The sequence below is a fragment of the Aethalodelphis obliquidens genome, unplaced genomic scaffold (genome assembly GCF_003676395.1).
Source record: "Aethalodelphis obliquidens isolate GAN/ISIS:26980383/991018 unplaced genomic scaffold, ASM367639v1 scaffold22, whole genome shotgun sequence".
NCBI lineage: Eukaryota > Metazoa > Chordata > Mammalia > Artiodactyla > Delphinidae > Aethalodelphis > Aethalodelphis obliquidens.
The window spans coordinates 3,834,567-3,851,290 of record NW_020837966.1 but is presented as its reverse complement, the minus strand read 5'-3'; the positions used below and the strand labels follow the sequence as shown (position 1 = coordinate 3,851,290).

General features: G+C 40.9%; 1 protein-coding gene across 1 annotated transcript in view; it reads right to left on the bottom strand.

The window, feature by feature from the left end:
- The window catches only part of CACNA2D3 (calcium voltage-gated channel auxiliary subunit alpha2delta 3), an 899,902-nt gene that overhangs the window by 239,431 nt on the left and 643,747 nt on the right, over positions 1-16,724 (bottom strand). The window lies entirely within an intron of this gene.

Sequence of the window (16,724 nt, the reverse complement as noted above, 5' to 3'; positions counted from 1 at the left end):
GAACTAATCAACTGGAATTGGTTCAAAGGATAAAACATATTTGTCATTCAGGGTACTGGCCCTATATTCACTCTTTCAGGCCATGTAAAAGTTGCTTGGATCCTAAATCAGCAGTCCATTCCATAAACTGGCATGTGAATGGGCAGTCCATTCAGTCTGGAATACTGTTTCCCTGTCTGATGTGGCCAAAGCCTTGCCCAACAGTATAAAGAGGCCAAGGGAAAGACGGATGAACCTACCCTAGCCTACCCTGCAGGACACAGAGGCCATCTATACCTGCTCACAGTGCTTCACAACTAGTGTGGGCTGCCCACACCCACAAGTTAAAGATGGGCCATCTCTTTGGAGCAGCAATTTTGCTAAATGATTCTTCTGGGGGAAAAAGTATAAATTTGATGTTAATTTTTTCTGAGTATTAAAATAAACCTGGGTACGTTAAAGAGTAGTTTGAAAAATCAGCATGGATTTTAAGATCAAAAAGAGATTCCAGAGAAAGTCAGCTGCTGCAGCAGCTCCATCCCAAGCCTGGTGCTTCCTTTCTTCTCTGCTTCGTGCACCACTTCAGTGGGCGAGTCTGAGCATCCAGTCTAAGGTTGTAGGGATTACTTTCCAGGTGGAAAAAAAATCTTTCTTTCCCTTTCCCTGGACCATGAGTCCTTGGCCAAGAAAGCACTATGAGAAAGGAAATCGAGAAGATCTTTTTATACATCGTCCTCATTTCACCAAATGTTTCTGGAGTTCGTACTACGTACCAGGCATGGTGAGAGGTGTTCTTGTGAACATTCATGTAATCTTGGCAACCATGCTGTGAGATACTTGAACAGATATTACATAAGCTGGGAACTACTGAGGCCAACCACAAGTGCCTCTTCTCATTGCTGTGATTTAAGACATGCAGTGCACTGTGCTCTGCCGGAGGCCTGGTGACTGTACAGGTCAATCCCGTCCCCCTGGCCACCGAGATTACATGACAGAGCTTCCAATGCACCGCTGAAAATCCTGAAAGTGGCTAGAATCCTCACTCCTCAACACCCACGTCCTATTAGATTTCTAAGCACAGATGATAACTCAGGCAAACAGATTCCTGCTTTATGAGAAGTCTTTAAGGAGAATGACTAAAATGATGCCTTCATGTATTCAGATTTCTATCTTTTGCCTATAGTCACCAAAAAGAGCAGTTAACGATGAAAATAATTACCCTAAAATGTCAACAATTCTCTCAGCACAGAAAAATATAAATCAAATTGTTTAGATTAACAATTCAGCGTTATCATTTGTTAATACGAGAAATGAAATGTTTTCTCTGTTAAAAACATCACAGATGAAAGACCCAATTTGCAGGGTATTCTGTGAGAACCACAAATTATCTTTCACAACCACTACAGCTCATGAGGGGTAATTTGCAAACGCCTCATAGATTATTTTCAGCTGTTTATTGCTGCTGTCATATTTATAAATTCCCCTATAAAAATGCCCTTCCTTCAAAGAGTCATAGAGCCTTACTGAAGGAATACTGTGAACAAATATCATGTTTAGTGTTGATTGTTTCTGAGAAAATCATGTAAAATATAGTTTCTTCATTATATTTAGCGGAACAGTATCACTATTTTTGCTTTGCCAGAGATCACAAATTCACAATAGCAGGACCCAACAGACATGAGGCATATAAAGAGGGCACAGGAGGAATTTTTTCCACAGAGATCGTGGAGAAAGAAGACCTAGTGTCAAATCTATACCTGGAAAGCTTTTAAAACTAAGGCAAAAATCCTTGACCCTGTGGGAAAAATCTTGTGCTTCAGATGATAATATGCCCACAGACAACTGGGTATTTTGTTTTTTTCTTACAAAAATGAAAGACTGAAAAGTGAATCATAGGATTGCCTCCTGAAGGTTCATGAAAATCAAATTTCATTACTCAAGTTTACCAAGTTACCCCAGAAATATCACACTCGTCTTAGATCCAAAATATCAAAGGAAGTGGCTCAATTTCTAAAATGATCTATCCATAGCACCCATTATCATAATTATACAACTGTTAGAAACCTATAACTTTCTATCACAGATCAGGAAATAACTGTTTTCACTTGGGTCAAACCCACCAGTGTATCCATTGCTAAATGCTATTAGACAGAAAACTACCAGCAAATGATACTCCAACCTCACATGGCATCACTGGGGTGTGGTTTATATGCACAATTTCAGGGAACTATCCTGCTTTCCCTTGTGATGAAAATGTTTTTTTTAATTTATTTTTTAATGCTCAAAATGCAATAAAATCTCAAAGAAACCTCCCTCCGGTTGGGAGAAGCAGCTTTCTAACCCCTCACTTTCTTTTCAGATTCTTTTTTTTTTTTTTTTAACATCTTTATTGGAGTATAATTGCTTTACAATGGTATGTTAGTTTCAGCTTCACAACAAAATGAATCAGTTATATATATACATATATTCCCATATCTCTTCCCGCTTGCGTCTCCCTCCCTCCCACCCTCCCTATCCCACCCCTCCAGGCGGTCACAAAGCACCGAGCTGATCTCCCTGTGCTATGCGGCTGCTTCCCACTAGCTATCTACCTTACGTTTGGTAGTGTATATATGTCCATGCCTCTTTATCGCTTTGTCACCGTTTACACTTCCCCCTCCCCATAGCCTCAAGTCCATTCTCTAGTAAGTCTGTGTCTTTATTCCTGTTTCACCCCTAGGTTTTTCATGACATTTTTTTTTTTAAATTCCATATATATGTGTTAGCATACGGTATTTGTCTCTCTCTTTCTGACTTACTTCACTCTGTATGACAGACTCTAGGTCTATCCACCTCATTACAAATAGCTCAATTTCGTCTCTTTTTATGGCTGAGTAATATTCCATTGTATACATGTGCCACATCTTCTTTATCCATTCATCTGATGATGGACACTTAGGTTGTTTCCATCTCTGGGCTATTGTAAATAGAGCTGCAATGAACATTTTGGTACATGACTCTTTTTGAATTATGGTTTTCTCAGGGTATATGCCCAGTAGTGGGATTGCTGGGTCATATGGTAGTTCTATTTGTAGCTTTTTAAGGAACCTCCATACTGTTCTCCACAGTGGCTGTATCAATTTACATTCCCACCAACAGTGTAAGAGGGTTCCCTTTTCTCCACACCCTCTCCAGCATTTATTGTTTCTAGATTTTTTGATGATAGCCATTCTGACTGGTGTGAGATGATATCTCATTGTAGTTTTGATTTGCATTTCTCTCATGATTAGTGATGTTGAGCATTCTTTCATGTGTTTGTTGGCAGTCTGTATATCTTCTTTGGAGAAATGTCTATTTAGGTCTTCTGCCCATTTTTGGATTGGGTTGTTTGTTTTTTTGTTATTAAGCTGCATGAGCTGCTTATAAATTTTGGAGATCAATCCTTTGTCAGTTGCTTCATTTGCAAATATTTTCTCCCATTCTGAGGGTTGTCTTTTGGTCTTCTTTATGGTTTCCTTTGCTGCGCAAAAGCTTTGAAGTTTCATTAGGTCCCATTTGTTTACTCTTGTTTTTATTTCCATTACTCTAGGAGGTGGGTCAGAAAGAATCTTGCTGTGATTTATGTCGTAGAGTGTTCTGCCTATGTTTTCCTCTAAGAGTTTGATAGTTTCTGGCCTTACATTTAGGTCGTTAATCCATTTTGAGCTTATTTTTGTGTATGGTGTTAGGGAGTGATCTAACTTCATACTTTTACATGTAGCTGTCCAGTTTTCCCAGCACCACTTATTGAAGAGGCTGTCCTTTCTCCACGGTACATTTCTGCCTCCTTTATCAAAGATAAGGTGACCATATGTGCGTGGGTTTATCTCTGGGCTTTCTATCCTGTTCCATTGATCTATCTTTCTGTTTTTGTGCCAGTACCATACCGTTTTGATAACTGTAGCTTTGTAGTATAGTCTGAAGTCTGGGAGCCTGATTCCTCCAGTTCCTTCTTTCGTTCTCAAGATTGCTTTGGCTATTCGGGGTCTTTTGTGTTTCCATACAAATTGCAAAATTTTTTGTTCTAGTTCTGTGAAAAATGCCAGTGGTAGTTTGATAGGGATTGCATTGAATCTATAGATTGCTTTGGGTAGTAGAGTCATTTTCACAATGTTGATTCTTCCAACCCAAGAACATGGTATATCTCTCCATCTATTTGTATCATCTTTAATTTCTTTCATCAGTGTCTTATAATTTTCTGCATACAGATCTTTTGTCTCCTTAGGTAGGTTTATTCCTAGATATTTTATTCTTTTTGTTGCAATGGTAAATGGGAGTGTTTTCTTGATTTCACTTTCAGATTTTTCATCATTAGTATATAGGAACGCCAGAGATTTCTGTGCATTAATTTTGTATCCTGCCACTTTACCAAATTCATTGATTAGCTCTAGTAGTTTTCTGGTAGCATCTTTAGGGTTCTCTATGTATAGGATCATGTCATCTGCAAACAGTGACAGCTTTACTTCTTCTTTTCCGATTTGGATTCCTTTTATTTCCTTTTCTTCTCTGATTGCTGTGGCCAAAACTTCCAAAACTATGTTGAATAAGAGTGGTGAGAGTGGGCAACCTTGTCTTGTTCCTGATCTTAGTGGAAATGCTTTCAGTTTTTCACCATTGAGGATGATGTTTGCTGTGGGCTTGTCATATATGGCCTTTATTATGTTGAGGAAAGTTCCCTCTATGCCTACTTTCTGCAGGGTTTTTATCATAAATGGGTGTTGAATTTTGTCAAAAGCTTTTTCTGCATCTATTGAGATGATCATATGGTTTTTCTCCTTCAGTTTGTTAATATGGTTTATCACATTGATAGATTTGCGTATATTGAAGAATCCTTGCATTCCTGGAATAAACCCCACTTGATCATGGTGTATGATCCTTTTAATGTGCTGTTGGATTCTATTTGCTAGTATTTTGTTGAGGATTTTTGCATCTATGTTCATCAGTGATATTGGCCTGTAGTTTTCTTTCTTTGTGACATCCTTGTCTGGTTTTGGTATCAAGGTGATGGTGGCCTCGTAGGAGGAGTTTGGGAGTGTTCCTCCCTCTGCTATATTTTGGAAGAGTTTGAGAAGGATAGGTGTTAGCTCTTCTCTAAATGTTTGATAGAATTCGCCTGTGAAGCCATCTGGTCCTGGGCTTTTGTTTGTTGGAAGATTTTTAATCACAGTTTCAATTTCAGTGCTTGTGATTGGTGTGTTCATATTTTCTATTTCTTCCTGATTCAGTCTTGGCAGGTTGTGCATTTCTAAGAATTTGTCCATTTCTTCCAGATTGTCCATTTTATTGGCATAGAGTTGCTTGTAGTAATCTCTCATGATCTCTTTTATTTCTGCAGTGTCAGTTGTTACCTCTCCTTTTTCATTTCTAATTCTATTGATTTGAGTCTTCTCCCTTTTTTTCTTGATGAGTCTGGCTAGTGGTTTATCTATTTTGTTTATCTTCTCAAAGAACCAGCTTTTAGTTTTATTGATCTTTGCTATTGTTTCCTTCATTTCTTTTTCATTTATTTCTGAACTGATTTTTATGATTTCTTTCCTTCTGCTAGCTTTGGGGTTTTTTTGTTCTTCTTTCTCTAATTGCTTGAGGTGCAAGGTTAGGTTGTTTATTCGAGATGTTTCCTGCTTCTTAAGGTGGGCTTGTATTGCTATAAACTTCCCCCTTAGAACTGCTTTTGCTGCATCCCACAGGTTTTGGGTCGTTGTGTCTCCATTGTCATTTGTTTCTAGGTATTTTTTGATTTCCTCTTTGATTTCTTCAGTGATCACTTCATTATTAAGTAGTGTATTGTTTAGCCTCCATGTGTTTGTATTTTTTACAGATCTTTTCCTGTAATTGATATCTAGTCTCATGGCATTGTGGTCAGAAAAGATACTTGATACAATTTCAATTTTCTTAAATTTACCAAGGCTTGATTTGTGACCCAAGATATGATCTATCCTGGAGAATGTTCCATGAGCACTTGAGAAAAATGTGTATTCTGTTGTTTTTGGATGGAATGTCCTATAAATATCAATTAACTCCATCTCGTTTAATGTATCATTTAAAGCTTGTGTTTCCTTATTTATTTTCATTTTGGATGATCTGTCCATGGGTGAAAGTGGGGTGTTAAAGTCCCCTACTATGAATGTGTTACTGTCGATTTCCCCTTTTATGGTTGTCCGTATTTGCCTTATGTATTGAGGTGCACCTATGTTGGGTGTATAAATATTTACAATTGTTATATCTTCCTCTTGGATCGATCCCTTGATCATTATGTAGTGTCCTTCTTTGTCTCTTCTAATAGTCTTTGTTTTAAAGTCTATTTTGTGTGATATGAGAATTGCTACTCCAGCTTTCTTTTGGTTTCCATTTGCATGAAATACATTTTTCCATCCCCTTACTTTCAGTGTGTATGTGTCTCTAGGTCTGAAGTGGGTCTCTTGTAGACAGCAAATATATGGGTCTTGTTTTTGTATCCATTCAGCCAATCTGTGTCTTTTGGTGGGAGCATTTAGTCCATTTACATTTAAGGTAATTATCGATATGTGTGTTCCTATTCCCATTTTCTTAATTGTTTTGGGTTCGTTATTGTAGGTCCTTTCCTTCTTTTGTGTTTCTTGCCTAGAGAAGTTCCTTTAGCAGTTGTTGTAGAGCTGGTTTGGTGGTGCTGAACTCTCTCAGCTTTTGCTTGTCTGTAAAGGTTTTAATTTCTCCATCAAATCTGAATGAGATCCTTGCTGGGTAGAGTAATCTTGGTTGCAGGTTTTTCTCCTTCAACACTTTCAATATGTCCTGCCACTCCCTTCTGGCTTGCAGAGTTTCTGCTGAAAGATCAGCTGTTAACCTTATGGGGATTCCCTTGTGTGTTATTTGTTGTTTTTCCCTTGCTGCTTTTAATATGTTTTCTTTGTATTTAATTTTTGACAATTTGATTAATATGTGTCTTGGCGTATTTCTCCTTGGATTTATCCTGTATGGGACTCTCTGTGCTTCCTGGACTTGATTAATGATTTCTTTTCCCATATTAGGGAAGTTTTCAACTATAATCTCTTCAAATATTTTCTCAGTCCCTTTCTTTTTCTCTTCTTCTTCTGGAACCCCTATAATTCGAATGTTGGTGCATTTAATGTTGTCCCAGAGGTCTCTGAGACTGTCGTCAGTTCTTTTCATTCTTTTTTCTTTATTCTGCTCTGCAGCAGTTATTTCCACTATTTTATCTTCCAGGTCACTTATCTGTTCTTCTGCCTCAGTTATTCTGCTATTGATCCCATCTAGAGTACTTTTAATTTCGTTTATTGTGTTGTTCATCGTTGCTTGCTTCATCTTTAGTTCTTCTAGGTCCTTGTTAACTGATTCTTGCAATTTGTCCATTCTATTGTCCATTCTATCTCCAAGATTTCGGATCAACCTTACTATCATTATTCTGAATTCTTTTTCAGGTAGACTGCCTATTTCCTCTTCATTTGTTAGGTCTGGTGGGTTTTTATCTTGCTCCTTCATCTGCTGTGTGTTTTTCTGTCTTTTCATTTTGCTTATCTTACTGTGTTTGGGGTCTCCTTTTTTGCAGGCTGAAGGTTCGTAGTTCCTGTTGTTTTTTGTTTCTGTCCCCAGTGGCTAAGGTTGGTTCAGTGGGTTGTGTAGGCTTCCTGGTGGAGGGGACTAGTGCCTGTGTTCTGGTGTATGAGGCTGGATCTTGTCTTTCTGGTGGGCAGGTCCACGTCTGGTGGTGTGTTTTGGGGTGTCTGTAGACTTACTATGATTTGGGGCAGCCTCTCTGCTAATGGGTGGGGTTGTGTTCCTGTCTTGCTAGTTGTTTGGCATAGGATGTCCAGCACTGTAGCTTGCTGGTCGTTGAGTGAAGCTGGGTGCTGGCGTTGAGATGGAGATCTCTCGGAGATTTTTGCTGTTTGATATTATGTGCAGCTGGGAGGCCTCTTGTGGACCAGTGTCCTGAAGTTGGCTCTCCCACCTCAGAGGCACAGCACTGAGTCCTGGCTGCAGCACCAAGAGCCTTTCATCCACAGGGCTCCTTAATTTGGGATGATTCGTTGTCTGTTCAGGTATTCCACAGATGCAGGGTATATCAAGTTGATTGTGGAGCTTTAATCCGCTGCTTCTGAGGCTGCTGGGAGAGATTTCCCTTTCTCTTCTTTGTTCTGACAGTTCCCAGGGGCTCAGCTTTGGATTTGGCCCCGCCTGTGCGTGTAGGTCGCCGGAGGGCGTCTGTTCTTTGCTCAGACAGGACGAGGTTAAAGGAGCCGCTGATTCGGAGGCTCTGGCTCACCCAGGCCGCGGGGTAGGGAGGGTCACGGAGTGCGGGGCGGGCCTGCAGCGGCAGAGGCCGGCGTGACGCTGCAGCCTGAGGTGCGCCGTGCGCTCTCCCGGGGAGCCGTCCCTGGATCCCGGGACCCCGGCAGCGGCGGGCTGCACAGGCTCCCCGGAAGGGCGCGCGGCCAGCGACCCGTGCTCGCACACAGGTCTCCCGGCGGCGGCAGCAGCGGCCCCAGCGTCCCATGTCCGTCTCTGGGCTCCGCACTCCCAGCCGCGGCTCGCGCCCGTCCCCGGAGCTCTCTCAAGCAGCGCTCCCAATCCCCTCTCCTCGTGCACCAGGAAACAAAGAGGGACGTAAAAGTCTCTTGCCTCTTCGGCAGGTCCAGACCCCTCCCCGGACTCTCTCCCGGCCAGCCGCGGCGCACCAACGCCCTGCAGGCTGTGTTCACGCCGCCAACCTCAGTCTTCTCCCGGCGCTCCGACAAAAGCCGGAGCCTCAGCTCCCAGTCCCGCCCGCCCCGGCGGGCGAGCAGACAAGCCTCTCGGCTGGCGAGTGCCGGTCGGCCCGATCCTCTGCGCTGGAATCTGTCCGCTTTGCCCTCCGCACCCCTGTTGCTGTGCTCTCCTCCGCGGCTCCCAAGCTCCCCCACTCCGCCTCCCGAAGTCTCCACCCGCGAAGGGGCTTCCTAGTGTGTGGACACTTTTCCTCCTTCACAGCTCTCTCCCGCTGGTGCAGGACCCGTCCCTATCCTTTTGTCTCTGTTTAGTTTTTTCTTTTGCCCTAACCAGGTACGTGGGGGGTTCCTTGCCTTTTGGGAGGTCTGAGGTCTTCTGCCAGCGTTCAGTAGGTGTTCTGTAGGAGTTGTTCCACGCGTAGATGTATTTCTGGTGTATCTGTGGAGAGGAAGGTGATCTCCGCGTCTTACTCTTCTGCCATCTTCCCGGAAGTCTGCCCTCTTTTCAGATTCTTGACTGGAGTATCCACACCTACTTTTCACTCCAATGACACTGAGTATTCATTTGGATGGATAGGATGTGACCCAGTTTCAAAGACTCATCAAGAAGAGCCAGAAAAAGAAAAAGAGGATTGGGAGTTGGGAAAGTCCTTGGAGAGCATTTAGTCTAGGTCTGGCAAATTTCAGAATAGCTGTGACCAGCCTCCCTACCTGTTTCAGACATTGCTGATGTCTGGCCTCAGAATCTTTTTTAATCTGTTTTCTAGGTACCTACTCCTGATCAACTGGAGTCGACTTATGAGACTAAACCTATCTGCTACCCTCATATAGTTCCATATTCTTATTTTACAAATAGCAATTGGAAGCATGGAAAAGGAAAGGAATTATCCCAAAGTCGCACAGATAATTAATTGCACACCTGATAAATGCAGTTTGCAGGAGCATGGGGTTAGAAAGTATAATACAACCCAACCCCTGCCGTTCTTCATTCATTCTGGTTAACCACAATATGAAGACTATGGAATTATTATATTAATTATTTGGAAAAGAACAATTATAGTACCACCATCAACATTTATTGAACACCCAGTTTTGTGCCAGTTGTTTTCAGTGTAGTATTTTCATTTTCCTCTAAGTCTCAAATTAACCAAAAATGTGAGCATTTTACTGCCACATGACAGATGAAGATACATAATCATTGGGTTTGGGTCGCTTGTTCAAGGTCATATCATTAATTAGTGGAGTAGGAATTTGAATGAAGGATACATGGGTTTCTTCTTATGCTTCTATTACTTTTTAGTATATTCAATATTATCCATAATAAATGTTTTTTAAAAAAGAATGACTCCAAAGTTTTTAGACTGAATAACAAGATAACTAGAATGACTTAAATGTGGAATCGATTGCATTTGATGGGCCTATTTGAGAGGCAGGGACACTGAGTAGTCAAGGGAGAGAGGTTGGGCTTGGGAATCACCAGCTCATGAATGGTGTTTAAAGCTTGAGAGTGGACAGGAACCCTGAGGCCCTCCGACATGTACAATCAGGAGATGAACAAAGTCAGCAAAGGAGGCCTAGGAGGGTGGGCAGTGAGGTAGGCAAAGAATCAAGTAAAGAGGTTTGCAAGGAGAACGTGATCAGCTTGGCCAAGTGCTGCTCACCGAAGAAAAATGAACATCTGAAGTTCAATTTTGGATTTGGTAATGTAGGAGCTACAGGTAACCCTGACGAAAAATGATTCACTATGGATGAAACCTGGTTGGAGTGGGTTCCAGAAAGCATGAAAGAGAGGAAGTGAGAAGAGCATAAAAAATGAGAAATAACACAAGTAAAATAATTTGATAACAAAAATAATTTTGGCTTAAAAAAACTGACTATATCAGCAAAAATCTGGAAGTTGATAGATGAAGGCTAGTGAAGTAAAAGCATATAAAATGCCCATGCACTATGTTTTCACTCTGAACTTCCTTTTTATGTTTTAAGACAAATGTACACTCCAGTCTGCCTGAGCCTGGTCATATATAATTTGGCCTTGAAGTAGGAATGACATTCAGACACTGATCTCGACCTCGTGCAGATCTTTTCACCCAGAATAGAACGTGGGAGCTCTTGGTGAGTGCAAACTGTAGGAGGCCATTGGAATAAAGAACCTTTGATCAGCACTGTCCTTTTCCCACCACAGACTGGCAAAAACATTTTCCATGAGCAAGAGTCCACTGACTGACTGTCAAAGCATTTATGCTGCAGCCTCTGGTCATGCCCCCTCTTCCCAGGGAGGGGAAATGTACGTCAGCTCATTTATCCTCTCTGGCCCTTCACTTAGCCTGAGTCATATATATTCTAATCTTCACCGAGATCAAAATCCCACTAAGGTTACTAGGAGATTTGCCTGGATAAGGGTGGCTAAATAAATCCTCAAATCTCTCATGAGCCATGTTGGGGAAAAAAAGTATCCCAGAAACTGTTTTCCACCAAAGCATGTGAGGGCATTTCCAATGTTCTAACAAGCATTATGCTGATTACACTGTTCAGAGGTTTATAAACTAGAGCAAAGATTAAGTAAATCACTCTCTTGACTGACAGGGAGAGCATATATTTTAGAAAGCTCAGGATCTTTGACTGGAATTTCTCTGTAACCACATATATAAAAACATTAGGCACAATGATGGATACCTTCTGATACAGGAAGCTCTGTCTTTAATATCTACTTACACAGCCTCTGATTTAAATATTCCCTTCATTTTCATAAGATAAAAAGATGGTGAAATAAATGAGTGAACAAATTAGCATTTTAGGTGTTTTTTTTTAAAAAAATGGACTGTGACATATTTTTATCTAAAGCAGGAGTTGGCAAATGTTTTCTGTAAAGAGTCAGGCAGTAAATATTTTTGGCTTTTTAGTCCATGTGCTCTCTATCCAACATTATTTACAAAAACAGCTGGTAGATATCTGACAAGGTACTTGTATCCAGCTTATAAAAAGAACTTATATCTCAACAACAAAAAGACAAATAACCTAATTATAGGCAAAAGATCTGAATAGACATTTCCCCAATGAAGATATGCAAGTAGCTGACAAGCACATGAGAAGATGCTCAGTGTAGTTAGTTATTAGGGAAATACAAATCACTTCACGCCTACTAGGAGGGCTAAAATAAAAAAGATAGACAATAGTAAGCATTGGTAAGGATGTGGAAAAATTGGAAGCCTCGTATGTTGCTGGTGAGATTGTAAAAAGGTGCTACCACTTTGGAAAACAGCTTGTCTGTTCTACAAAATATCAAACCTAGAGTTACCATATGACCCAACAATTCGATTCCAATTTCTACCCAGGTGAAATTAAGACATATCTGCACAAAAACTTGTACATGAATGTTCATATCAGCATTATTAATAATAGTTAAAAAGTGGGAACAACCCAAATGTCCATTAACTGATAAATGGATAAACAGGATGCTATACATACATACAATGGGATATCATTTGGCAGTTTAAAAAGCCAGAGTAGTGACTTCCCTCGTGGTCCACTGGTTAAGACCTCCCTTCCAATGCAGGGGGTGCGGGTTCGATCCCTGGTCAGAGATCCCACATGCTGCCCTCATGGCCAAATAAATAAATAAAATAGAATAAAAAAAAAAGCCAGAGGACTGATCCTTGCTACAACATGGATGAATCTTGAAAACATTAAGCTCGGTGAAAGAAGCGAATCACAAAAGGCCACATGTTGTATGATTCCATTTATCTGCAATGCCCAGAATAGGCAAATCCACAGAGACAGAAAGTAGATTAGTGGGTTTCCTGGGGCTGGAAAGGGGAGTGGGATATCAAGAATGAAGGGGTGTGCATGCGTGCGTGTGTGTGTGTGTGTGTGTGTGTGTGTGTGTGTGTGTGTGTGTGTGTATGGGGGGTTTTTGGGGGGGATGTTAAATTGTTCTAAAATTACATTGTAGAGATTGTTGCACAAGCTGCAAAATACTAAAACCCAATAAACTGTACACTTGAAATGGTAAATTTAATAGTGTGTGAAATATATCTCAGTAAAACCCTAAAAGAAGGACACAGGTAGCATCCTAGATTTGCTCCTATGGGCTACAGCTTGTCAACCTCTGTTCTAAGGAATAAGTACATGAAAGTGTGAGCTTCAAAGTTTTACTATGAAACATTTCAAGATACCATAACGACATTACCTAGGTAAGTTTTTCACATAGGGGACGGCACAGGGCAATAAGCATTGACTAATGAGAGGTGGTGGGTGTAACATACATCATTCTTACCAACGGTAACAGCAGCAATAATAATTTAGCAGCTAACCATTACTGAGCACTCAACTATAAGCATTCACTAAGCACTTTATTTATATGAATTCATTTATTTCTCTCAAAAGGAACCAGAGGGGTCCCCCCAAAGCCAGACTGAATCTGGGTGCAAGACATACTCCATTACTGGTTAACTCTTCTCCTTTTCTGTGGTGATGAAACAAATCTCTGTCTTTAAAAACTACGCTGTTAGAAATCCAACCAAAGCACCAATCAACCTTGTTTTACAAATGTGAAAACTCAATCCCAGAGCAAGAGGGGAGAAATGGCCCTGTACTCACTCCTAAATCCTTGGCTTACATTAGGGTTAATGTCCAAATCCTACTATGACCTCAGAAAGAGGAGCCTTGCCGATACAGAACTCGAAAACCGGGTATAAGGACCTGTAACTCCAAAATTCTGTGGCTGATGGGGTGGAGAATGTGTTGGGGCTTTTGATAAGGTTTATAAAAGGACAGTGGCTCATGGGAGTGAGTGTCCTGGAGAGTTAGCACAGAGGATCCAGTTTCTCAAAACTCTGGGCTATTTTTATTTCTGGAGCAATGATCCTCAGCGTGCCCTGTCACTGGCTACCCGCACTATGCAGAGCAGCTGTTCTATGTGGCCAACTCTAACTCAGATTCTGTTGCGGACTTGAAATACAGCATAATTGGTAGCTACATCACTAATCCATTTCTATGAAGTTTGCTGTTGTCATTCCTACAGGCCTTGACCTCCTTTTGTCCCTTCACGGCACCCACCAGTCAACTTAAAAAAGCAAATGTCAAATATATAAAAAGCCCCACCTCATAGCTGACATTTAGAGCAAAGACTTGCCTTGGGTTACTCACCTCCCCCTGGGGCATCTGCCCATCTGCCCATCAGCGGTGCATTTAGATCCTAGTAAATACCACCCAAACCTGAGAAACTCATTTGTGTCTCACAGAACCCATCTAGACACAACATGTATGGGGGATCTCATTCAAGATTCCCGGAATCTTGTTCCCTCTGCTTGGAATGCTCTTCCCACAGATCTTTGTATAATGGCTGTATCTCATCATTCCAGTCTCTACTCATGTCACCTTCTCGGGGAGGCCTTCTCTGAGCCCCCATCTTCCCCCAATCTGGAGAAGCATTGCCTCTGTCATATGCAAGCATGAACATGAGTGTTCTTCCCTGCCTTTGCTACTCCCAACCACACTTCATTTTCTACAGAGCATTAGCCACTACCAGAAATTCCCTCTCCCTCCCTCCCTCCCTCCCTCCTTCCCACCTTTCTTCCTCCCATTCCTGCCACACTTGTCTGTTGTCTGTACCTCCCACACAAGTGGAGGCTCCCCTCCACTGGCAGCAACTTAGTCGGAATGGGTCTTCACTGGGCAGCTGCCACCCCAGCCTCAGGGTGGGGATGCCAACAGTGCCCTCTCACTGTATGAATCATCATCCCCTGACTCGCTCCAAAATGCCCTTTGGGGTGCTTGTTCTCAGCTGTATCCTCAGCATTAGGTACATAGTCGATGCCATATATATATATATATATATACATATATATATATATTTATTGAATTATTTAATTAGAAAATGAAGAAATGAAACATCTTTTTGTAAATGAGCCTATAAGGAAAAACACTGAATTTGAAAGCACCAAGAATTGAAGTTTGTCTGTCAGTTTAATCTAGCATTTCTCAATCTCACCTCTACTGACATTGTGGAGTAGACAATCCTTTGCTGTTGGGGGGCTGTCCTGTGCCTTGTAGGATGTTTGGCAGCATCCCTGGCCTCTACCCACTGGATGCCAGTAGCTCCCCTCCTAACCAGTCATGACAATCAAAAATGTTTCCAGATGTTGTCAAATGTCTCCTGGGGGTCAAAACTGCTCCTGGTTGAGAACAACTAATCTAATCAGTAAGTATTAATTTCTGCTATGATAAAACATTCCCTTTGCTCAGATCTACAAACTAGAAGTTTATCCATGTAGAATTGACGCGTAATTCCTAAATACTAGTTAACTCATATACACCAAATATATGAAATCCCACCAAAGGAAAGTTGATAAGCTGAATATTTGCCTATAACATTTTGGCAACATTATTTACCCAATTCTAAGGAAAGCTGTATATTAAATAGTACACTCAGTTTAAACAGCATGTACCTGACAAAAGCTAATGGTCATTGATGTTAAGCAATCTCTTTCTTAATCATCTGGTTAAAATGAGATCCTTTGTCCTAATATCAAGCATCCCCCTTCATTACACTGCCCAGAATTATGCAAATGAGACCATTTAACCCACATTTTCCAATTTCCCCCAGTGAATGGATCTAATGTGGTATGTGTTCCCTGCAAAGGAATAGATCAGAGCCCCCCCAAATTTACTAGTAATCATTAAATTTTATACTTAAAACAGGTGAATTTTTGGTATGTAAATCATATCTCAATAAATCTGTTAAAAATATTAATTTCTATAACCAATGCCTATAATGCCTATAATGTCTGTTGCTGACCAGATTAGCTATTCTAAGCATCAGGTTAGATGCTTGGACCTCAGAAAAGACATCTGCTGATGCAGGGACAACTACTGGGCTAACGCAGTTGCCATTAGGAATGGACACTAAACAGTTTTTCTACTCCTTAAAATATCCATATTGGTCTGTATCATTTTACTATGGTGTGGATTACAGTTTTAGCTGCTGAGTGACTCTCTTAGACTTTGGTCAAGTACTGTGTTCCTATTGTTTGGTCAGTAAACTGTGCAAGTGTATGTACCTACAGAGAGCAAGTAAATACGAAACCCATCTTTCTCAAGTCACTTAGTCAGTATTTTGACATATTTACCACATCAGCCCTCACACTTGGCACTAGAAATAAAAAGGTAATTGGGATGGTCCTTGTCTCTGGAGAGTTTATAATTTATTCAAGAAATGAAACTAGAACATCTTAGAAGAGATTTTAGATTTTGATATGCTAAAATTTACATTTTAAAGCAAATGTAAATAATTCAGAATTTATTACCTAGTACTTAAAAAATTCAGTAATATGAACTTCTTATCAAAAACTGAGATTAAGTATTTTGTATTTGTCAGAGCGAGAGTCTAGAAGGAGAATACAGAAGGTCAGACAAACACCCCAAGGAGGGGAAGAAATTCCCTGCATGGTTATACCTTCCAACTTGGCTCAATTCCTCCCCTCAATGAATTTATTTTCTTCTCCAGGTCATTTCCACCCTAGCATGATGGAAACAGTGTCTATGACTCTTGTTCTATTGGGCCTGGTCTCTCCATTGAGAGTGGAGTGGAGAATTAACAACATGATCTAGGTAATTTATGGAACTCAAGTCAATAACAACTAAGTAAGGGCAAATAGGTTTCTGCAAGTTCAATTCAATTTATAGAAGCCTCACTGAGGGTCCACTATGCTCCAGGGACTCCATCGGGTTATGCTGTGAAGGACAGAAGATGAAAAGTACGAAGTCTTTGACCTCTAGGAGCTTCTAGATGACTGCTCAGCTTTTCAATTCACTTGTCCTGTGTAGACATAGCTTTAAAAATAGCTGCTCTTTTAAAGTTCTCTGGTGGGGAGGGACAGGGGGCTGTGGGAGGAACTGTCAATTACAGGGCCCGGTTATTATTCATTTGTATCTAGAGTGCTGGCAAAAGCACGAGGTCAGGAAATATTTATTGAATAAATGAGCAAACGAATGCATAGGTATACTGCCAACTTGAAGATAAAA